At 37.3% G+C, this 24,597-nt stretch overlaps 1 long non-coding RNA gene across 1 annotated transcript; it reads left to right on the top strand.

Annotated features, from left to right (window-relative positions):
* The first annotated feature begins 50 nt into the window (after window positions 1-50).
* On the top strand, window positions 51-24,142 carry LOC116549173. Its single transcript, XR_004267735.1, has 3 exons — window positions 51-607; window positions 22,729-22,953; window positions 23,975-24,142. It is a non-coding gene; the product is annotated as an uncharacterized LOC116549173 (long non-coding RNA).
* Window positions 24,143-24,597: the final 455 nt, after the last annotated feature.

Here is a 24,597-nt window from a genome sequence, read left to right as displayed (position 1 = left end):
CGGCCTGGCTTCAGCCGGCAGCTGGGCGGAGACGCGCACGCAGGCCCGGAGGGGACGCGCACGCTGCCCTCTGACCCCGTAGAGAGGTGGCGGAGAGTAGGGTCTGGAGGGAGCCCCTGCAGTGGCGAGTCCTGCCGTTGGATTCCCGTGGCGCCCGTTGAGGCTCCGCCCGGGCGGTGCTACCAACACTGTTCGATTTTAGAATCCTGCATTCCTACAGGGAATCCTAGACCCCTCATTTTACAGTTGAGGTAACGGGCCCAAGTAATATGACTTGTTCTCGCCGCTACTCGGAGAAGCAGCCCCAGTTTCTTGACTCCAGGGCACTGCTTTCGCGTTAGCTCGTTTGTGGAGGAAATGGGTCAGCCCTCGCTGGACCCTCGGTGATTGCCACCACAGGCCTTCCCGCCGGCTAACTCAGCGTGCCCCAGGCCCGTGACTTAATGCCAAGACGGTGCTGTGGCCCGTTATCCCCTGTCGGGTTTTAGCTCCCCCGGGAAGGAGCTCAGCTCTGGATCCCGGCGGGTAGCGGAGCCTATCTGGAGCTGGGACGGGGCAGCCCACCAGGGTCTGCTTCTGTGAGGGGCTGAGGCGTCATTACGCGAAGGTAATTAGCTGGGGAGGGGCTTAAAGCCGCTTTTGCGGTGTGCCGTACGTATGACTAAGGGTTAAAGAAATCCCACAGGGCTGTATCAGGATTGGATGTCCACGCCCCGGCTGCCGACACCAAGCCTTGGTCTCCGGCCGAGGGACAGTGATTCAGAGCTCTGGGTGGTGGGAGCCGCTCACCCGCCCCCATCCCTCTGTCGGGGACTCCTGCCCACCCCTATCGCGAGAGAATTACAACAAAGGGAAGATGGCTGTAATCCTGGCAGTGGGGATGGGAGCAGAGCCAGGAAGACACTGTGTTGTCATCCTTTTTGTGGCTGCATCTTTACCCCCTGCTGTTGTGCTTTGGGAAAGAGAGCTCACACAGAACTTGCCATCCTACAGAGAAATGACTCTTGGACTTGCGGGTTTTAAAGATTATCCATAGATTAAAACAAAACAAAAGCTGAGGAATTTAGATTAATTACAGAGTAAAGGTTGATTTCTTAAATGATTAGCTTTTTGAAATATCTGTTTCCCTTATTTTGCCCGGTTTGGCTGCAGACAGGCCATTGTCCTCGGTTCAGAACTTGAGAGCCGCTGTCCAGAGAGCTACATAGTCAGGATGAGGAGGCAAGCAGGATTGCCCAGTGGGAGAGGATGTGGTTGCTGCTACACTATGGCCCTACTCCATGCTCACTGCCCTGGGCTGAGTCACAGACCTTTCTTTTGATTTAGTTGTCCTCTTATAAAATAAAGGATCTAAAATAGATTATCTCTAGAGCCCTTTCCAGCTTTACAATTCTGTGAATCTCTACTTATACTTACTGAGATCTGGGACTTTCCCTTTTACTAAGTCACCTAGCTGACACTAGGTCACCCTCACCCACTGGAAGCTGAGTCATTCAGGCTGGAAACCTCATTGTCTTCTTTGCCTCTTCATCTCAATAATTTCCCAAGTCCAGACAGTTGTTTAAAATTCTTTCTTTCACCTTCATCCCTAGTTACTGTTAAATGAAGTTTAGCCTAAAGCAGCCTCCTTATATATTTTAAGTTCAGCCTAAAGGTTTATATATCGTCAGCTATAACAAGTGGATGTGTAAACAGACCATAGTCTACACTTGTGTCAATTACTGAGTTTTGGCCAATCAAATGTAGTCATTTGTTCAAACCTTGTTCAAATAAGGCAAATCCCAAACTGTAACCAGTCCAGCTGGTTCTGTACCTCAGTACCTCAGTTTTCTGTGCATCACTTTCCTTCTTCTGTCCATAAATCATCTTCCACCATGTGGCTGCACTGGAGTCTCAGACCTACTCTGGCTAGGGAGGCTGCCCAATTCATGAATTGTTCATTGCTCAAACTCCTTTAAATTTAATTTGGCTGAAGTTTTTCTTTTAACATTACTGTCTTAAACAAATTTGCATTTCTGCTGTTGCCTAACCAGTCCTTTCTCCTGCAGTGTCTCCTATCTCAAATACACCATCAACACAGTTCTTCCTAAGACATCCATTTTATCTTGTTATTTTTCTATTCAGACATCTAGCTGGGATGGTGTCTTAGTATGTATATTAGGGTTCTCTAGAGGGACAGAACTAATAGGATATATATAAAGAGAAGATGATTAAGTATTAACTCACACGATCACAGATCCCACAATAGGCCATCTGCAAGGTGAGAAGCAGAGAGCCAGTCTGAGTTCCAAAACTAAAGAACTTGGGGTGTGATGTTCGAGGGCAGGAAATATACAGCACAGGAAAAAGATGTAGGATAGAAGACTAGGCCCAGTCTAGTCTTTTCACGTTTTTCTGCCTGCTTTATATCCTACCTGCACTGGCAGCTGATTAGATAGTGCCCACCCAGATTAAGGGTGGATCTGCTTTTCCCAGCCCACTGGCTCAAATGTTAATTTCCTTTGGCAACACCCTCACAGACAAACCCATGATCAATACTTTGCATCCATTAATCCAATCAAGTTGACACTCAGTATTAACTGTCACAGTCTGTTTATGCTGCTGTAACAAAATATTACAGACTGGGTAATTATGAATTATAAGAAATTATAAAGAATAAATATTTATTTTCTCACAATTCTGGAGGCTGGAAAATTCAAGAGCAAGGCATGGCAGATTTGGTTGTATGGTAAACATCCCATCTGTGCTTCTAAGATGGCATCTTGAACACCTCCTCTGGAGAGGAGAAAAGCTCTGTCCTCATAGAAGAAGGTGAAGGGGCAAAAAGGGTCAAATTCCTTTTACCAAGCCCTTTTATAAGGGCTCCTAATCCCATTCATGAGGGCAGAGCCCTTAAAACTCAGTCACCTCCAAAAGGCTAGACTTTACAACACTGTTGCATTAGGGATTAAGTTTCAACATGAAATTTGGGGAATGGGACAAAACCATTGAGACCATAGCAGATGGCTCTCTAGATCCCATGAGATATAGTCTCAACTCCTGTCTTCAGTTGCTCAAAGTAAATATTTTATTGTAGCCTAATTTGTTTCCTTCTTTTCTCCACTAAACACTATATACAGTCCAATTCCAAGCCAACTATGATTATACAAAATAATAATAAACCTGAGGTTCCTCCTTAACTATCTATACCACTCTAATATCGTGCCCTCTGTGAGAGGATTCTGTAGCAAATACTGTCTATTTTCAGCACTTCTTCATGTACCAAATAGCACTCTTACCTGTTTCACAAATCTATATGTGAAACATTTAGATTCACATGTAGATACTGGCTCACAGATTATCTCTCAGAATTCATGGAAGCAGATTTTGCATCACTTTTATATCTTCCCCAGCTATCTAGTATATTAAATCCATATACATTGTAGATGCTTAATGAATATTTGTCATTTGAAAAATAAAATGTTTACTTTTTCTGTCATTTCACCCTATCCTCATTTTCTGTGTACCTTCTGTTTAGCTTCTATTGGTGCCTTTCCAAGGGAATGCATCTAAAACGTAAGGTGAGCAGAAAGAAGGCCAGAAACCACATTTCTTTAAGTATGCCTTTCTCTCTAATATACATGTATTTTGACATAGACTTGTAGAGGAAAGCTCTCATCTGTGTGACTTAACCACTCAGAGAAGTGACAGGGACCCTGAAAATTTAAAGTTTTTTAAAAAAGGAGGAAAGGGCAATATTAAGTTTGACCTGCCTGCCGCCTTAGAGGAAGGCCTTGCCTGCTCCTCACATCACACCCCATATGCTGTCACATACAGGCTTGGACAGGGGCTAGTGGCTTTTTCTAGAGACCATACCCAAGTTGGGGAAGGTATAAGAACTGTAAAAATAACACCACAAATATAAAGCCTAGACATGAGACTAGACTGTAAGAGAAGTTGTCTAAGAAAGTAAATTCATTTGCTAAATAAAGTAAATTCATCAACCAGACAAATGGCTCTTCACTTTGTTCAATATTAGGACAAACAGACCTATGTTCAAGTAGATTTTCTTTTCCAACTAAGCCAGCCTGTACTCAAGTAGCCTAGGGCCAAGGCAACAGATAAGTTAGGACTAAAGTCTAAGTCATGTTCTAATTAAGGAAAGGATCATTGCCAGAGACAAGTGTGATTGGGGGCTGATTTGCAGCTGTGAAATCATGGGACAATCAGAATTACCAGCTGGGACTGTGGTGGGAAATACCATTCCTCTTTTATGATATGCTCCTACAGAATTATGAGAGAGAAAGAGCCAGTTTGAATCACCTGATTCCCAGAGTCTAGAATCTAGTAGCTATAATTATATTTCCTATATAAGTTCATTTGCAGTATGAGGAATATGATAATTAACATACAATTATATGGTAATTTGGAAGCAGCCTGCCAAGGGTAATATTCATAACCCAAAATCAACCTAGCAATTTTACATAAATTATCAGGAGAATTTGAACCAAGGCAGCCTGGAATATTGGAAAAGCAGAAGACCAAGGTTTTGTTACTGTATACCACAGACTTGCTATAAGACATTGTTGAAATTATCTATCATGTGCATTTCAATGTTTCACAATTTGAGTTATTACAATTAGATTTCTTAGTATAGTGCCTAGCATAGGGAATATATGCTCATTAAACAAATAAACAAATGAAAAACCCCATTCTCCAAAAGGTTGTACCTCAAAGGTGTTGTATTTGCAATTACTGGGAGCTAGCAATTATAGGAACTAGTCTGTGCTTAAGCAGATGATCAGGTAGCCTTCTCTTGGTTGGGGATAATAAAGATGTCTTCTTAGATCAGCTGTCTACAAATACGTATGTGACTTTGCTAAGGTAACAGCACTTTTTTAGAGTGCATTTTTACATGTTTAAGTTCTATGTATACATTTCTCATTATTCAAAGATTTTGTATAGATTAAATATCTGAGAGAAATCACTTTTAATTTATCCCATAAATGGGCTCACTGTTTAGTTCTCAGGTCTACTGTACTCTATTCAGTTGCATTTGTAGCAAAGTCAAATGCCTTCACATAAATGCCATGCCAGTAACAAGAAGAGGGTATAAAAGAGGTTGTTGGGATTAGACACTCACATTGTTACTAAGTTGTTACTTAGCTCTAGTCTAATAGCTGCTGCTTCATGTGAATGGAAGAAATGGTGGCAACATATTTTCTGATTTTTTTTTAAGCTCCTGGAAATTCAGATAGCTATGTGAAACCGCATAATGGGTTTTCAAATTTTTTTAAAACCCTGCATGGGGGAAAAATCAACCACCACAAAAAAAAAAAGCCTACATCTTTACCACCCTTGTTTTAGAGACTCATCCAAAAGGTGATAAAATAGAAGTTCATATTTATTTCTGTGCCTAGCCTGGTTTCCAAACCATTTGAGTCTCATTTTCCTCTGGAGGTAGATTTCCTATGCTCAAATGCTGACTCATAATCCCTGGTAAATTATTAACCTTTATGTGTGGGAGAAAGACTCTGAGATGGCCCCCAATGACCCATATTTTCTACTGTTCACACATAATCTTTTCTCTTGTATGTGGACAAGAGCTACAACTTGCTTTTTAACCAATTAAATATGTCAAAGGTGTTAGGATATCACTTTCGTGTCTATGAAAGATTGTGACTTTTGTCATGCTGGTAGACTCTCCCTCTTGCTGGCTTTTATGAAACAAGTTGTCATGTTGGGGAGGCCCGCATGGCATCGAACTGTTGATATTCACTGTCAGCCACCAATTAGGAATCCAGGACCTCGATTCAACATCCAAAAGGAACGGAATCCTGCCAACAACCACCTGCATGAATATGGAAGCAGATCCTTTCCCTATCAGGCCTTCAGATAAGACCCTTACCCTGGCCAAACCTTGAACTGCAGCTTCATGAGAAACCTTAAAAGAGATGTCCGCGTTAAGGCATGCCTGATTCACAGAAAATGTGAAGTTGTTTAAGCCACTAAGTTTTTGATCATTTGTTGAACAGTGATAGGTAACTAATACATCAGATCCTACTTTTCTCATCTCTCAAATAGGAAAGAATAGTGTTCTCCCCTGCCCCAACATGTGCTGTTTTGAGAGTTAAATGAATTAGTATCTTTAAAGTACTTAGAACAGTGCCTGGCACATGTGAGCGCTCAAGTGTTGGGTGTCTTTTCCTCAGCCACATTCTAGAGATAAAGTCAAGTATCTTAGCAAAGAAGGGTAGTAGACAGAAGCAAAAGGGGCTGTCTCTGTGCAGCTTCAAGCTCTAGTGACAAATTGTGACATTATTTTAGGCAGAGGAAAGTTCTTTCTCACTTGTGTTCCACCATGGGGCAACTTTGCTGCAGAGCCTGATAGAGCTGTAGGGGTGCTACAGAAGCCATGGGAGCTGTGCCCTCATCAGGTAGATGAGTGGCCTTACCCTCGATGGACTGGGCAGTTAAAAGGAAGCCCAAGCACAAGATCATAAGTGGATTTATTTTTGAGCACTTCTAACAAAATCTCTGGGAAAACTCAGAAACAACTGAGTCATCCTGTGCTATGTGCCTCTGAGAGACATTGAGTCCACTCATTAAGATTTGTAGCTGAAGCCAGGTGCGGTGGCTCACACCTGAATTCAGCACTTTGGGAGGCCAAGGTGGGTGGATCACTTGAGGTTAAGTGTTCAAGACCAGTCTGGCCAACATGGTGAAACCCCATCTCTACTAAAAATACAAGATTCGCCAGGGCAAGTGGCACACACCTGTAATCCCAGCTACTCAGAAGGCTGAGACAGGAGAATCGCTTGAACCCAGGAGGCAGAGGTTGCATTGAGCCGAGATTTTGCCACTGCATTCCAGTCTGGGCAACAAAGCAGGACTCCAACTCAAAAAATAAATATTTGTAGCTGAAACCTCTGTTAAGCCTTGTAGTTAAGCAAGGCTGATAATTCCAGCAGGCAAAGGGACAGGGTCTGTTTTCTATCTAGTTTATTCCTGTATTCCCAGAGCCTAGGGGAATATGATACACTCAATGTTAAATAAATGTTGGTTAAATGACATTTGTGTTACATCAGTAATTGTAAATTGTTGTTGCTTCATATTTGGAGATGGCAGCACACTTTTCACAGACCTTTCTCTGACCTTACACTTTGACAATAAAGGAAAGAAAATGCATAATTACACTGGGATAGAAGCTTACCTGCACACAGCTACTTAGGAACATTTCAGGGAACAGAAGCAAGCTGGTCTTCAAGGTCAATGGATTATTTTCCACTCCACTGAAATATCTAAGGTGACAAACTAAGCTAATTTGTCTTTCTAAGACAGAATATTTCTTAAAGATATTTCCTTGGGGTAAATGAAAGTAATGCTCTCCATTTCTATTCATTTTGTAGACATGAAAAAAAAAGTCACAGTCCTTCATAGACATGAAAGTGATATCCTAACATGTTTGACATATTTAATTGGTTAAAAAGCAAGTTATAGCTCTTGTCCTCATTCGAGAAAAGAAGATTATTTGTGAACAGTAGGAGACATGGTCATTGGGGGCCATCTGAGAGTCTTTCTCCCACACAGAAATGTTAATAATTTACCAGGGATTACAAGTCAGCATTTGAGCATAGGAAATCTACCTCCAGAGGAAAATGAGACTCAAATGGTTTATAATAAAAAAGTAACCAGCATTACTTTCATTCATCCTTAGTTATACAAAGTGATTCAGTATGTATTTAGAGTGTCAAAGATGGGACTAGAACAGGAGAAAGAAATGTATTTATGCAGGTCAGTAATTATGGATTGATGTTAATAATCACTCAGTGTAGATCAAGTTGTTGTAGTAATAAAGCCTCTATCACATAAGCCTTGAAAGTAAAAAATGTAGATTTGGGGGAGTTTTTCCACCAAAAGAAGAACTGGATGTCTTCCAGAGCATCAATGAAGGAATAGTAAGACCTAAAAAGAAACTCACTTTCTAACTTGCTTCTCCAGTATGCAAACGGTTAAAGGTAAGCATGTTCTCCATTCCTATCAGCTTACAAAGCTGAAGCTAGTACTTGGCAAATGGCTCCCTGATTCATCTATAGACTGACTTTTTTGGGGGAGGGAAACAAAACTCTAGGAAAGGTATGTTTGCATTTCATCTTCCTCAAAGTTGGGAAATATTCAGTGGTAATGAAAGGCAAGTCATCTGGGTGGAGCACAATGTTATAGATTTGTGTCTTTGGTAATTTATGCGGTCTTGTGGAATCACCTATTAAAAGCAACCCTGGAATGAGCAGTGTTTTATTTAGAATAATGGACAGTTGGTAGCAGAAGAGGATCTGCAGTATGGGAATAGGAGATTTCAAGGGCCTCAAAATGGTGAAAGGATTGAAAGGGAAGATGGAGGCCTCCAAAATCTAGCCCCGGTATGCACACTTCCTATTTGTTGCAAAGTCTTAAGAAGCAAAGTCTTCCACCCAGTAGCCCTGTCTGTTTCTCGTTTCTTTTTTCTCTGCTTCTGTATCTGTGTCTGTTTCTTTTCTTAAATTTGAATTACACAGTAATATGTGATATATCAAAATTATATGAGTTGCAACTCTTGACATCATCATCCTCAATTTGCCTTGACACCCTGGAGCAAATTTTTATCCATGTAGAAGTTTCATTGGGTTTCTGGACACAAAGGAAGAACCAAAGTATTTGCCCTTAATATCCTTTTTATAGAAATCCTGGAGCCAGCTTTGCTGGCATTTAGTGCCCCCTGAGGCATTATGACTTTTCATATTACTTATATTTCATAAATAGGAAGGGCAATAAAATCAATTTCTGAGCCAGGACCAGAGTCTGGGACCACTGACTCCCACATAATGTGATTTAATTAACAAGATGTTGAGAACAAACACACTCAAAGAAAAACTGGATTAACTGTACATTGACTTGCAGTTCACTTGTAAGATGCTTTCATTTCCAACCTGAAATGGAAAAATCCACTGCAAGCCCACATGAGTCATGCATTATAGCCTATGTCACTGCAACCCAAATGCCTTGTCATCTTTTCTGGATGTTTAATCTGTACCCAAGTCTTTCTGAGATACTCCAGAGTTGAATTAGCTTGCCACACCCTGATTCTGCTCACCCACTTCTCAGTTTATCTTATGCAGAGAAATATTATAAACAACCTATGCTCCTATTTATTTCCCTTCTTAGTGAGGTCACACAATAACATTCCTCAGAAAAATAGAACAGTCTAATGCCTCAGTACTAAGATAACTTCAGTTGCTTCCTACATTTGGTTAAATGCTTTTAATGTTCTTAAAAGAACAAACATTTGTGAAGTAGGGGGGAAAGATTTCAGAAAGAAACAGAAGGCAAATTGTACTTTACAGAGTTAGATGATGCAAAGTACATCAAAGTAAGGGCACATGATCTAATCGTGTTGTGCAAGCTCATGGTTTACGAGACCCTGTCTTGGCATAATGAGAACGCAGCATGAAAGCTTCCTTGAGTTTACCTAAGAAGTCTGAAAGTATATGGGTCTTCAGATCAGGAACAGGGTGGAAACATCTTGGAAGTAGATGATAAAGAAATAATCTGAGAAGAGGGATCTGTCACCGTCTGGAGTGTAGTGGCATGATCTCCGCTCACTGCAGCCTCCTCCACCTTTCAGGTTCAAGCAGTTCTCTTGTCTCAGCCTTCCAAGTAGTTGAGATTACAGGTGTGTGGTGCCACAGCCGGATAATTTTTATATTTTTAATATAGACAGGATTTCGTCATGTTGGTCAGGCTGGTCTCTACCTCAAGTGATCTGCCTGCCTAGGCCTCCCAAAGTGCTGAGATGACAGACATGAGCCACTGTGCCCACCAAGAAAGTTCTTTTTTACCGCTTATGGAGTCCTGAGGCATAAGGAAGGCTGTGAATATCCACAGTAACTTCTAACGTCAGCCAGATTACTTTTTCAGTAAGAGCAGATGTGGGGAACTAGAAGGGCCGAAACGAGATCACACAACAAGTCAGGAAAAATATTTTTACTTTCTACCTTCTGCTCTTGCCTTAGCCCTTGAAGTCTTGGCTTCAATGCCATTCTTTTGCTTTGCTATTTTCACTAGCAGAGGCAAGCTAAAAACTCATGAGTCCATTTTGATAACTACAACTGAACTAAGCTAATTTTAGGTGAAGTGCCCCCTCCATATTTGTGTAATGCAACTAAAATTATTTCAAACATTTTTTATGACCAGTTGTAAATTCACTATCAATCTCGTGAATTACCCAAGTTATCTCTAACTTGCATTTGGAGAAACAGGGACAACGAGCATTTAAGCAAGATACCCAAAGTCTCACAACATAGAACTGGATGTATAGCTGTGGTCTCCTGTTTCTGTATTTGCCCTTTTTCAGGAACATCTGAATTCTCAACAAAATCAACCAACCAACCAACCAAACAAACAAAAAAACACTAGCAAATAAATTTCATCTTACCAGATTATTAATCCAACGATTTTATTTGATAAAGGCAGATAGGGAATGCCTGAGTGACGCCAGGATATTAATCATTGGCAATGTCAGAATAGCTGGGACTTAGCAGACTTGCTATTTGGCACCCATACCACTGTGATGTAGCACCCAAAATAGCAAAATGCCATACCTTCCTGATGCTTCCGTTTTCAGAATGTTTAGATGGCTATCCTGGAGTTATGCAGTCCACAACTTGCAAATCCAAATAAAGTGGCCAGGGATGGCTTATTTCTATATTGTTGCCACACATCACAAATAGGGTGGTAAAAGATCCAGGGTGGTAAAAGATCAAACTGTTGATATGGTTTGACTGTGCCCCCACCCAAATCTCATCTCGAACTGTAGTTCCTATAATCCCCAGGTGTCATGGGAGAGACCTGGTGAGAGGTAATTGAATCAAAGGGGTGGTTACCCCCATGCTGCTATTCTCATGATAGTAAGTGAGTTCTCACAAGATCTGATAGTTTTATTAAGAGGCTTTTCCCCCTTTTGTTTGGCCTTCTCTTTGCTGCCGCAACGTGAAGAAGGACATGTTTGCTCCTGAAGGCTGCCCAGCCAAGCTGAGCTGAGTTAATTAAAACTATTTCCTTTATAAATTAATCTTAGGTATGCCTTTATTAGCAGCACGAGAGCAGACTAATACACACGTGATCTTACTCGTGGAAATTTTTTAAAGTCAGTATCTCAGAAATAGAGAGTAAAACAGTGGTTATCACAGAATGGGGAAGGAAGAGGGAATGAGGAAGATGGAGAGAGCTTAGTCAAGGGCACAAAGTTGCAACTACGTTCTGGTGTTCTCTTGCATAGTAGGGTGACTATGGTTAATGATAAGGTATTGTATATCACAAAATTGCTAGAAAAGAGGACTTTGAATGTTCTCACCTCAAGGAAATGATAATTGCATAAGGTGATGGATATGCTAACTACCCTGATTTGATTATTATACAGCATAAATATGTATCAAAACATGCAATTGCATCCATACATATGCACAATTACAACTCATCAATTAAAAAATTTAAAGAATCCATATCTCTCGCATAAGTCAGTCAGTCCAAGTTGTTTACTGATACTGGTTTTACAATTTGCCCAGATGAATATTCATTAAATACTTGATTAATATTAATTAGACTCAGAATGGGGCTGCTGAAGAGTCAAGAACTAAGGAATTTACTGTCATTCAGGTGCACTGGGGGAGAAAAAAAGCAATGCAATTGGAATCAGTCCCTGAAATACAACCACTTGAAGAATGCACCATCACAGGGGACAGCAGGGCCAAGACTTCTGTCCTGTGAACTCGAGAGACCACACTGCTTTGCCCGTTTGCCTCTGGCCACACTACTGTGCTCTCTTCCCAGCTCTCTCTGGCGTGGCTGCTGTTGACTGCCTTGCTCTGGCCTGAGTCATGCTGGCCGTGGTCCACTGGTTTAGGTGTGACCCTGTGCCTCATGCCCCTGGCTCACTTGCTCAGCCTCTTATCCTCCTGGACTCTCTTGAGAATAAGAACAGAGGAATGCTAAAAGACTGAAGACAAGATACACTTGGAGGATTTTTTTTAAATTAATGACAGTTACCATTACAGTAGCACCATGTAGCATAGAATTATTAAATACTCTGTAATAAGATCTTACATATATGTCTACTATCTTCCCCTCCAAATACATTTATATTTTCAAGAGTTTGAAACAAGATTACATGAAATAAAATTCATGCAATAGATAGTCATACTAAATAGAAAAGAAAAATCTAAAACCAAAAGACAATGAACATTTTTAATAATAGGCAGCAACAGATAATGGGAACTTACGGAGGTCTACTGTTTGTACCAAAGTTTGTACCAAACTTAAATATTTCAGATTAGTTTAAGATTTTGTGATCAATATGTGTTAATAATGGCTCAGAAGATAAGGACTTGACATCTTAATTATCAGGACAGAAGTAGCTTAGTGGTAGAGCAGGTGTCTGGAAGTATGAACTGATGCCAGACATGATGAATTTTCAATGAGGATGTCAGCAGTTATGTTCAAACCCTCCTGGGAATTGAAACAAACACTTTTATGTTGTGTGTTTCCATATTTGCCTTGGCTCCTCTAACACAAATTATTTCTTTCTGTATTTTTAATTTCTTTTATAGAATGAAATTCTGTTTTTATAAAATCATTGCATATTAGAAAATGTTTCATTAGGTAAAATTTCAAACATATTTAAAAGTAGAGAGAATAGCATGCTAAGTCTTGCTGTACCATCACCCAGCTTCGATAATTATAACCTCATAGATAATCTTGCTTCATCAGCACTCCTTGCTCTGCCCATCTAGATTATATAGAAGCCAATTTCAGGTATCATATTGTTTCCTTATGTATCTCTAGAAGGTATAAACAATTTCTGTTAATATATCAATATTATTATCACAACACCTTGAAAATAATAATTCATTATTATTATAAAAGAGGTCAGTGTTCAAAAACTTCCAAATGTCTTGTAAAAATTTTTAAAAAATTTAAATCAGAAACAAAATTAAATCAGTGTACAACTAATTGTAATTGGTTGGTTTGTCTTATAAATTTTTTTTTTAATGGAGCTATAATTTATATATGGCAGTATCACCCTTTTAGGTATATGATTCTAAGTGTCGACAAACACAAAGTCTTGTAATTACCATCTCAACCAAGATATGCAATATTTCTATCACCCCAAAAACTTTTCTTGTGTCCCATAGTTGTCAGTTCTTCCTACCCTCAGGGCATGGCAAGCTCTAAACTTTTATTTTTGGTCTCTATAAGTTTGCCTTTTCCCAAATGTCATACAAATGGAATCACAGCATATAACCTTTTGAGTCTGGCTTCTTTCACTTAGTACATTGTGTTTGTGATTCATCCATGTGGCTGTATGTATTAGTAATTTCTTCCTTTTTATTGCTGAGTAGTATTCTGTAGTGTGGATATACTACAGTTTGTCTCATCATCTACCTGTTGACTGACTTTTGGTAGTTTTCAGTTTTTTGCAATTATGGCTAAAACCTCTCTAAACATTCATGTATAGACTTTTGTATAAATGTAAGTTTTTAATTCATTTAGGGAAATACCTAAGAATATGATTGCTATGGTAAGTACAATGGTCTCATGGTAAGTACATGTTTAGCTTTATAGGAAACTGCTAATGTGCCTCTTCATTCTCACCAGCAGTGTGGGAGTTCCAATTGCTCTGCATCCTCACCAGTATTATTAAACTCTAACCATTGTAATAAAGTAGTAACTTGTTGTGGTTTTAACTCCCATTTTTCTAATAAGTGATGATGTTGAGCATCTTTTTATGTGCTTATTTGCCATTTATATCTGTACTTTGGTCAAGTGTCTGTTTGGTTTACTTGCCCCTTCCTCACTTTCTTTTTAAAGAGATGGAGTCTTGCTCTGTTGCCCAGGCTGGAGAGCAGTGGTGTAATCACAGCTCACTGCAAATGTGAACTCCTGGGCTCAAGTCATTCTCTGACCTCAGCCCCATGAGTAGTTAGGACTATAAGTGTGCTCCACCATTCCTTGCAAATTTTTTTTAGTTTATGTAGAGATGGGATCTCACTATGTTTCTCAGGCTGGTCTCAAACTCCTAGCCTCAAACAGTTTTCCTGTTTGGCCTTCCAAAGTGCTGAATTTACAATCATGATCCACCATGCCTAGCCACTTGCCAATTTTTTAAATGGAACAGTTTTTCTTAATATTCTTTTGAAAATTCTTCATATAGCCTGGATAAATGTCCATTAGTAGATGTGTTTTACAAATATTTACTTTCGGTCTGTGGCTTGTCTTTTCATTCCCTTAACAATGTCGTTTAAGAGTAAATGTTTTCATTTTGATGAAATCCATTTTCATCTCTAGGTTCTCCCTTTCTCCTTTATAATTCCTAAAAATGTATTTGTTGAAGCAACAAAGTCAGGGGCCACACATTGCAATTAGTTGATGTGTCTCTTAAGTCTCCTTAACTCTTCTTCTTCCATCTTTCTCACTCTCTTTAATGCCTTGAAATTTATTCATTAAAGAAACCAGCCGGGCGCGGTGGCTCAAGCCTGTAATCCCAGCACTTTGGGAGGCCGAGGCGGGTGGATCACGAGGTCAAGAGATCGAGACCATCCTGGTCAACATGGTGAAACCCCGTCTCTACTAAAAATACAAAAAATTAGCTGGGCATGGTGGTGCGTGCCTGTAATCCCAGCTACTCAGGAGGCTGAGGCAGGAGAATTGCCTGAACCCAGGAGGCGGAGGTCGCGGTGAGCCGAGATCGCGCCATTGCACTCCAGCCTGGGTAACATGAGTGAAACTCCGTCTCAAAAAAAAAAAAAAAAAAAAAAAAGAAACCAGGTCATTTGTCTCATGGAATTTCTCTTATTCTAGAGTTTACTGATTCCCACCACTCCCTTATTTTCTGCAAACTGATAGTTAAATCTAGAGGCTTGATGAGAATCAAGTTCAGTTTTTCAGTAAGAATACTACCTAAGCATACTTCAGCCAGGAGGCACATCATATATCTGATGACTTTTGGGAACATTAGCAGTCATTGAGGATTATAGCTATTAATATATTTTTATCAAGCAACAGCAACTGTAATCAAATCCTGTTTCTTCTTGAGAATTATATTCATTTATTACTATAATTTGCCAAAAAGTAGTATTAAAACATCTTACAGTTTAAGAAACACTCTTCATATAGTATTTTGATTGGCCCTACCAACAACTTATTTAATATACTTTATTCTTATCTCAATTTTTCACATGAAGTTACTGAAGTTCTGAGACAATAAATAACCTTCTGAAATCACAGAAAGGGAATTTTATAAACCAGGATCCCATGGTCTTTATATCAGAAAATATTGTCTCCTTATCAATTATTTGTCATTGATTTAATCATTTGAAAATTTTCACTGAGCACCTATTATCTCTTAAAACACTAAAAGTTAAAGTGGTTAGTAAAACTGATATTGTCCCTACCTGCATAGTGTTTACAATGTAGCGGGAGAGATGGACATTAAGTAAGTAATAACACAAATAAATACCCAATTATCACCTCCTGTGATAAACACTTTCATATATTAGTTTTATAGGTATTTTAGAACAGCTATTTTGTGAAATGCTCTTAAATTGTTATTTAGCCTAATTCTTCATCTCCCTGTCACCATTTCAGCAGGCTTACACTATTACTGAAATGAATGTTTCCGGGCCTTTGAAATTGGAGGAAAATGCCTTCCCCAACACACATATGACCTCTATTCAATACTGAGAAAGTTGCAGAATCTCACGAAATATATGTTTATTGGTTAACCAGTTATTTAACTAGTCTTATATATACATTAGTACTTCTTTTCTGCAGAACTTAATTATCTTTAAATTTTGCCTAATGGAGAAAGCAGCCAATATCCCAGAAGCCAAAAGGACTAGAATAAATATACAAAGAACAATCAAATTATGTGAAAATACTCTGAAACAACAATGCACATTTTTTTTTCATAGAGGGATTCCATTTAACCTGTCAAAACCTAAATTCTCATATTTTACACACAGTAGTTTTGACTGTGGCTTTTTAATATCTTAACCTACCACAGAGTAGAGGTTACAAATTGTAATATAATAATAGGATTGAAATAAGCATATATACTAAAGGCAAGAAGAAAGAATTGCCTGAGAGTCTGGTGGAAGAGGTGAAGGTAGAAAAATTTAAACAGAAAGGTTTTTTTAGATTTAATTTTCAGAGGTTTATGAATAGTCAAGTTTTCATTGGAAATTTTTATTAGAATCATCTCTAAATGAAACCAATAATAATTCGAGCTCTGGCTGATCAACTTGTATTGACACAGATCCCTGAGAATACTGTTGATTCAAAATCAAAATCACCTTTTTTTTTCTTTTTTTGAGATGGAGTCTCATACTGTAGCCCAGGTTGCAGTCTAGTAGCATGACCTCAGCTCACTGCAACTTCTACCTCCTAGGTTCAGGCAATTCTCCTGCCTCAGCCTCTGGAGTAGCTGGGACTACAGGCATGTCCCACCACGCACACTAATTTTTGTATTTTTTGGCAAAGACGGAGTTTCACCATGTTGGCCAGGCTGGTCTCCAATTCCTGGCCTCAAGTGATCTCCCTTCCTTGGCTTCCCAAAGTGCTGGGATTACAGGTGTGAGCCACTGCACCTAACCTAAATCTTCTTTATTAACTCACCTTTATTTCTTCAGCATGGGCTCAAAATGTAGTTTATATATTTACAAGACTAAAATCCTTCGATTTCCTATTTAAGAGAGTGATCTGCTCAGTGTAGTTCATTCAGCACATATTTACTGAGTGACTGCTATTTGCCAGGCTGTGACTATTCCTTTATGAGGAATAAGAAAGCACCTGGTAGAACTGGTTTACAGTTGGATCACTGCTATATTCTCTTTCATATAAATGACAAAAAAAGATATTAAAAACAAGTTCTGAATTTTTGCATCATTTCTGATCTATTGTCATCTATTAATTTAATAAGGATGCATGAGCCAAGCTTTATGATTTCAATATAAATAGTAGGCTTTCAATGTGGATTCAGACTACCACAAAGTTACCAGCAAACATAGAGTGGCTAGGAGCTGATAGATTAATTTCCACTTCTAATTGGAATTTGTAAATTGTCATAATGATGGTTTTGATTAAATGCATGTTTTCTTGCCATAGCAAACAGTAAAGGACACATTCTTATTGGAATGACAGGTGGTTAATAGCTTAATCTACTAACTAGTAACAGTAAAATAATAATATATAATACTATTTAATCATTATTATTATAATTATTACTTAATATTACATAATGAAATGTAATGACTATCATGTATAATAATAATATTTCCTGATAGTTATCAATGATACCCAAACCCAAACTGTCATTTTGGTGTCCAGTTGATGTTTTATAACCCTTCTGTGATGAATAAATTATTTTACATTAGCAACATGGTAAGTTCTCTGGGATAATTATTTCAGGCTACCTTATCCAGGCAGGCCTATCTGGATACAGGCTGCTCAAGAAAGAACTATTCTACGGGTATCATAGATTGCTCATAAGTACTTTTATAGGCATGCAATGTACAACCACAGTGTAGGATGTTTAACAGAAAATTTGTTATATTATTACTTGTCTTGCCCCAAATGAATAACTACTTCAAAATGAGCTTTTGGTTGCTAACTCTCAGCTACTGAATTATTATTAAGAATCAGTGTAGCATGTCACCTTGTCCACTTATCTTGCTGTGTGCAATGGTCCTTCTTGGAGGTTATGCCAGAACGTAGTTAAAACCTTGCTCTTCTCATGTGTTTTATAGGGCTCTTACTATGTTGAAACAGGCATTCAGATATGTCACCTTGTAATTTTTCTTAATCAATTAACATCACTGCCAAATTATCTGGAACAGAAACTGGGGATATTTTGACAATTTATTATTTTCTAAGGATGATCTCGGTTCTGCCTATTGAAATTTGCTCACTCACCTCCAAGAGGAAGAGGGATGGCTTCAGGAAAATGTCTTTAGGTGTTTTTATTTTTCACAAGTTATTTATTGTAACACTAGCTCTTCCCTGCAGGAAGCTATATAATTGTTTGCTGAACTGGCAACATAGAAGAATTGCTAGCTACTTCATCGAGAATATACTCTTGAATTCCTTGTCACTCAAGTTTATCTATTAAAAACTCAATGGGAGGAAACAATGTCCACAGATTCCTTTGGGAAAATCTCCTTTCATCTTTTTTTCTCACTGTGTCAAGTAGTAGGTACCTCACAAAAATTGCTAATTGAATACATGAATAACAACTTTCATTGAATTAAATCTCTTAAACGCTGAGACATGTAACTCCAGAATATATTTTTGACCCCCTACTGAATTATTGTTCCTGAATTCTATTTGGTATGATGCTCTGGACTTGCACTGATAATCTCTCTGTGCAGCCTCCTGTGGAACTCATGTTAGATATCTCACTCTCTATAAAGTGCCTCAACATTTCTTTTCTGGTGATAATGTGAGGGAGGTAAGTCAGCCTTATCTAGATAAATTTATTTGTTTTCATTTTATGGGTATCATGAACTGGATCACCAATCAGTTTTCCCTTTTACCATTCACTGTCATAGAACAAAATTTGTAGCTCAAAATGACAGTATGATTCCATCTTTCGTTTGACTCATTTCTACTTCTAGTTTTTGCCCCCATGTTTTGTTTTTTCTTTCTCATTCTTTTATAATTTATAGTTTATTATATATTGGCATATTTTATTTGTAGCTTATTGCTGTATTTTATGTTGCCCTTTAAAGATCTTAAATCTCTTTTCAAGTAAGATAAGGCATTGATAAATAAAAGTTTAATCCATCAATTAAGCAAAATATTTTCTATTGTATAGAAGGAACTGACAGTTGTTAGTCTGTATTTTTAAAAGCCACTGAGACTAGACAATCTTGGGAAGAATATTTATTATTTGTCTACTAACAACCTCATACCTCCTGAAAAAACAGCAACTCATTTTTCTGGAAACTACTCCTCCTTCCACTGCAACTCTGACTCCTAGAAAGGGTTGAGGGCTCTAAGGATGGGTAACCAAACCAAGCTGTTCTAATTAGAGGCATTCCTTGAGTTGTTTACTGGGAGTTGATGTGGTATGTGTTAGGCAATCTTGTCCTGTAATGGAATTGAGATGTAAAACTTAGGAACTGTCAGTGATCATATTTCCTGCCACAAAGAGAAAGACTGACTCAGTGTATGATAAAGTTGGCAGAGAGGAGAGGCAGGGAAGAGAGAGAGAGAGAACATTAAGTGAGAGAGAGAAAGTAAATGAAAGACATCTGGCATCGTTCAAGTTCCTGAGACAGTCAGTTCCTGAAACCCAACTTAATGTCTTCCACATGGTTTAGATATTCACTACTTCTTTAGATTTTGTGAGATAACAAATTCATCTTTCTCAATCTGGATTCAAATTGGGCTTCTATCACTTTCAAGCACGAGTCCTTAATGATATATGCTGTTTTTAAGCTTTATTGTGAAAAATTTTGGCCCTAATTCTCACCAGCCCCACAGTCTACTTTTGTGCAAGGATATAATTTACTCTTTGACTTGGAAAGTCTATATCTGGCTCTAATTTTCATGTAAAAGAAAATCAGTTTTGTCTCTTAATGATATGGTATAGAAAACATTTGAATTTTTTTTTTGGAAAATATTAATATTGCAAGCATTTTTCTGTTAACTCAAACTCAAATTGTTTGCTCTCTTGATTATATCAAAAGTTGGACCTGGACAGTGGTTTTCGGAGAGATAGGAACATGATAATTTGCATTTCCACATTGTCTTGCCTCTATTTCCATACCAAATCAATAGAAATCTACATGCCTGGATGAGCAGAGTAGAAAAAATGTGATTTTAGACCAGGAAGACCCAGATTCATGTCTGAGCTTTACATGACCAAGATCCTCAATCTCTTACAGTTCCCCTAGGAAACTCCTAGAAGAACAGTAGTATGTACCTCCCAACATTATTAGGGAAAATATGTGTAAAGCCCTAATACAGCGTCAACATATAATAGTGGGAGTTATTGTCACTTTGTTGGCTCACCGTAGAAAGACCTTTCAAAAGCTTTAACAATTTGCCTTCAGCTTTTATTCGGAATTCATACCCTCCCCAACACCTACAAGCTGTATTTATGTATTTTCATCCTTTGTACTACTATTAGTTATCTAATCCTCTTTAGAGAAATATCCTTACACGATATCCTTCTTTGAATTTTCTCCTAGACGAAAAAAAAAGACATTTCTAAATTGTTCATTTTCTTTTTATGTTGATGAAAGCATGTGAACTCATCCTGTTGCCCCATCTTCTTTCTTTTTTCCTTTTCTCTTTGACTATCAGTAAAAAATAGAGCTAAATTTAATGCTCAGTTGCATTAAACTAGATTAAATTACCTAGTTATTACTTCCTTAATTATTTTAAAACATTATGTATTCTTTCAGTGGTAATATTGTATGTGTGACTTCAAGTAAGCTTACATTATTCTTGGGAGTAGGCATCAGTATATAAATAACAAATGCAATAAAGGCCTACACTATTTTAGCAACCCTCAGATGAAGCATGACTGAGCTAGGAGTGTGAGGGTGGTAGCTCTTTTGTTAGATAGTTGTAGGACAAAGTGCTCCAGCTCCCTAAAGATCACACTTCAGGCACCGGTTCTACATTGGCTGCCTCCTATTTTCCCTTCCGGTCAGGCTTTGTGAGAGGTGCCCTGTCTTTCAGACTCCATAGTCCATGTAGCCCATTGCCTGCCAGCTATGAATGAAAACCTCAAAAAATTTCTTCAATTTGAGTCAAATTGTTCACAGCTAAGGGCAACAGCACACTCAGGGAAGGCTAAATCTATTGCTGACCATGCAGTAGACATAGGGAGAATTTATATCTTTCTTACTGACTTGGACTGTCAATAACCTCCACTCTCTGAAGAAGGCTTGACCCCCATCTTTGTGTCTTGGCTGTTATGACACCTACATTTGTTCACCCACCTTTTTTGTCTGTTCGTGTTCTTGTAGCAAAATACCACAGACTGAGTATTTAGAATGAACGGATACTTATTTTCTTAGTTGTGGAGGCTAAGAAGTCCAAGATCATGGCTCTGGCAGGATTGCAGTCTAGTGAGGGTTGATTTTTGCCTCTAGGATGGCACTTTGCTATCATATCCTCCAAAGGGAAGGAGTGCTGTGCTCTCATATGGTGGAAGGGACTAAAGGGGGGGAAAGGGCAAATTTCCTCTGTCAAGCCCTTTTAAAAGGGAACCGAATTCCATGCAGGAGGGCAGAGCCCTCATGACTCAGTGACCTAAAAGTTTCACCTCTTAATACAGATGCATCAGGGGTCAAGTTACAACATGAATTTTGGATGGGGAAAACATTTAACCCATAGCACCACCTGCATCTCCAACTAGAACAAGACCTCCTTGAGGTTAGAAGCTGTGTCTTACTCTTCTCAGAATCTCCAGTGTACCCCACGAAGCTAGTACATGGTTTACACAATATGTTGAAGGAATAAACATATCCTCAGCATAGCAAGTTGAAATGATTATTAAATGACTGCTTTACACATTTCATTGATCTAAGATATAAGAGCTAAAAAATATGGAAATAATCATTTGCCACCAATAATAAAGTATAAATAGAAATTATTCATTACAATTGTATTTTGTTCTCATTTCCAGAAATCAGATTCATGTCTTTTGTAAAGAATGTGTAGTCTCAGGGTAGTGAAGTCCTGTACTTAAAGGGAGATAAGGCGTAGAAGAATCAAGTTACCTTTGTAGTTGTTTTGATATATCTGGAAACATCTCTGATAAGAAAATGAAAGCCAGGAAGCTTTTCTGGAAAGGTAGGTTTTATGTGGCTACTTCAAATATTTTGTGACATTCTTCAACTATATCCAGCCCAGGAGTCTTTGAGTTTTGAATATTTGCCTCCTAGAGAACCACTTGGGACAGTTGCTGTCTGGTCACCACCCCATTCTAAGACTGCCTTTTGGGTTGCATACAGTAATGCTACCAAGCACTGACGAACTATCTTCATAGAAAAATAGAAGGCAAATTCTAGAGGTGAAACATACATATGTATCTTTTTAAAGTAAGGCTTAAGAAAAATATTTTATGTTTCCAAATTCCAGAAGCTGTTTCTTGACAATTTCTGAGATGAAAAAAACACACATTCTTTATCTAAGTCAGAAGCAGCAAGTTTGAATTAGTCAATGGAATTTTCACCTATATTATTTATCTACATCATTTATCACCTATATAATTTATCTACATCTTATCATTAAATATGTCAGTTACAAGGAAGGAATTGGTATGATTATTTTCCTAGAACGGTGGTATATTCCAAAACAGATGAGAAACCCAAGTTAAAGGTCAAGGGAATTAATTTCTTTCTTTATTTTTTCATGTTTTAGGAAAGAATCTTAACGTGTTACTAACTTCAAATAACTCTCCATAGGTATTTCATTTTTTTTTAATTACAAAATACATTCTCTCAGCTCTAAATACTTCCTAGCCTCTGACTCTTGCTAATTGGCCTTTGAAAGTTCAAACAAGATCAGAATAGCTTATATTGGAGAAAGTGACTGTCACAGCTAATTTTATCTGTCAGCTTAGCTAGGCCACACTATGTAGATATTTGGTCAAACATTTTAGATGTTTCTGTGAAGTTTTTTTTTTTTTTTTTTTTTTAGATGAGATCAACATTTAAATCAGTAGATTTTGAGTAAAGCAGATTACTTTCCATAATGTGGGTAGGTCTCATCCAATCAGTGGAAGGCCTTAAGAGAAAAAGATGAACTTACTGCAAGAGGGATTTCTGCCAGCAGAATGTCTTCAAACTTGAGCTGCAATACCAACTCTTCCTTGGCGCTTTAGCCCATCCTGCAGATTTGACCTTGTCAAGACTCCACAATCATGTAAGCCAATTTATTACAATAAATCTCTCTCTGTTTCTCTGTCTGTATCTCTCCCTCTCATTTTATATATATTGTATTTAATGAATATATATAACTATCTAATACATAATGTCATATTATATATAAAACAGAATTAATATATAATTATATATATAATTAATTATATATAATTTATGCATTTATATAGTATATGTAAATATATAATCCAAATAATTTTATCTATATTATTAAATATATAAAAATATTACACTAAATCTCTTTATCTCTCATTATATATAATTTACACATTAATTATGTAAATATATAATCATTATTTTTATATGTAATATACAATTATATATTATAATATACAATTTATATATTATATAAAATTTATATTTATATGTAATATAAAATTTATATGTAATATAAAATTTATATAAATTGTATATTATTTTTATATAATAATTATATTTAAATCACAAATATAAATATTTATGGATTTACAGTAAATATATTAATATAATTATAATTATTTAAAGTGTAATTAGATAAATATATAAGTATATAATTTTATATACTAATTATATACAAAATTATATATAAAATGAGAGAAAGATTCATTGTAGTATTAATTTATATATATTTATTTATATATTAAAATATAGAATATATTTTATACATATTTATTTGTATTTATTTGTATAATAATATTTATATGTATTTAGAAATATATTATACATTATGTATCATACATTTTATATATGAGACATGCTCTGTTTATATATTATATTTTTTATATATGGCATGTATCATAAATATATATATTAATATGTAATATACATACACATATATTCACACCTATACTATATATAATATAGTATATGGGAAGCTTACCAGATTTCCAATAGCAAAACTGTTATATATTTGAACTATGCCCTGTAGTACAGATTATTGTTAAGAAATCTCAACAAAACAGAATATCTGGATAAATGTTTTTTAACTCATCATTTTCAATACTGTTTATGCTTCCCAACTCAAGAGTGCCTGGGAAGAATTGAGAAGACATGAAAACATGGATTTTACTTGATCAAAAATTAGTAATCCTGCTGTCAACTCATATTGACTTTCAATGTCTTGAGCATTGTTTCATCTGGCTGAAAAAATGAATTTTGGACAAATGAGAAATAAATGCTAAATTAGAGTCCAAGTATCAACTTGTTACTACTTAAAAGCCCCTTCTATCTAGATTTAGCTTAGTATATGTCACAGCCAGTGACAAGTCACTCATATGGAGAGGACAACCAAATCACCACATTACTCAACTGTTGTACAAATTTTGCTCCTAACCTTGTCAAGAATATATACGTGTGTATGTGCACATGTACATTACATAAGTACATTATGTACATTATGTAAGGATATACACGTGTGTGTGTGTGCATATACATTACACACACACACACACACGCGTATATATTCTATTGTTTGTTTCTTTGGAGAACCTTGACTAATACAATGACCTTTTATTCTATTTGGTCGGTGGAATCTGAACGGCCTCAAAAAGTGATGTCAGGTAGACTCTTCATTTTATTGGTCTGCCTTGGTAATCTGTTACAATCTATTACACTCTTCCAATTATAATTGATTACATAATTACAATAT

The sequence above is a fragment of the Sapajus apella genome, unplaced genomic scaffold, assembly GCF_009761245.1.
Source record: "Sapajus apella isolate SASKATOON/1434 unplaced genomic scaffold, GSC_monkey_1.0 scaffold6, whole genome shotgun sequence".
NCBI classification, from domain to species: Eukaryota; Metazoa; Chordata; class Mammalia; order Primates; family Cebidae; genus Sapajus; species Sapajus apella.
The sequence above is the reverse complement of the archived record's forward strand: the minus strand, read 5'-3'. Positions and strand labels throughout refer to the sequence as shown.